Raw genomic sequence first — 1299 nt, forward strand, 5'->3', positions numbered from 1 at the left:
AACTACAGGTGGTAGTCATTAACTGCAGGTGGTAGGCACTAACAACAGGTTTTAGACACTAATTGCAGGTGGTAGGCACTAACAACAGGTTTTAGACACTAACAACAGGTGGTAGACACTAACTGCAGGTGGTAGACACTAACTGCAGGTGGTAAACACTAACAACAGGTGGTAGACACTAACTACAGGTGGTAGACACTAACTACAGGTGGTAGACACTAACTGCAGGTGGTAAGCACTAACAACAGGTTTTAGACACTAACTGCAGGTGGTAGGCACTAACAACAGGTTTTAGACACTAACAACAGGTGATAGACACTAACTGCAGGTGGTAGATACTAACTGCAGGTGGTAAACACTAACAACAGGTTTTAGACACTAACAGCAGGTGGTAGACAATAACTAAAGGTGGTAGTCACTAACTGGAGGTGGTAGACATTAACAACAGGTGGTAGACACTAACAACAGGTGGTATACTCTAACTACAGGTGGTATACTCTAACTACAGGTGTTAGCCACTAACTCCAGGTAGTAGACACTAACAACAGGTGGTAAACACTAACTACAGGTGGTAGACACTAACAACAGGTGGTATACTCTAACTACATGTGGTTACCACTAACTGCAGGTTTTAGACACTAACAACAGGTGGTAAACACTGTAAACAGGTGGTAGACACAAACTACAAGTGGTAACCACTAACTGCAGGTGGTAGACACAAACGACAGGGGGTAGACACTAACTAAAGGTGGTAGCCACTAATTGCAGGTGGTAGACACTAACAACAGATGGTAAACACTAACTACAGGTGGTAGTCACTAACTGCAGGTGGTAGACACTAACAACAGGTGGTAGGCACTAACAACAGGTTATAGATACTAACTACAAGTGGTAGCCACTAACGGCAGGTGGTAGACACTAACAACAGGTAGTAGACACTAACTACAGGTGGTAGCCACTAACTGCAGGTGGTAGACACTAACAACAGGTGGTAAACACTAACTACAGGTGGTAGCCACTAACTACAGGTGGTAGCCACTAACAACAAGTGGTAGACACTAACTAAAGGAATTATGCAATAACTACAGGTGGTAAACACTAACTACAGATGGTAAACACTAACTACAGGTGGTAGTCACTAACTGCAGGTGGTAGACACTAACAACAGGTGGTAGGCACTAACAACAGGTTGTAGATACTAACTACAAGTGGTAGCCACTAACGGCAGGTGGTAGACACTAACAACAGGTGGTAGACACTAACTACAGGGGTAGCCACTAACTGCAGGTGGTAGCCACT

The sequence above is a fragment of the Homarus americanus genome, unplaced genomic scaffold, assembly GCF_018991925.1.
Source record: "Homarus americanus isolate GMGI-L3 unplaced genomic scaffold, GMGI_Hamer_2.0 scaffold21183, whole genome shotgun sequence".
NCBI classification, from domain to species: Eukaryota; Metazoa; Arthropoda; class Malacostraca; order Decapoda; family Nephropidae; genus Homarus; species Homarus americanus.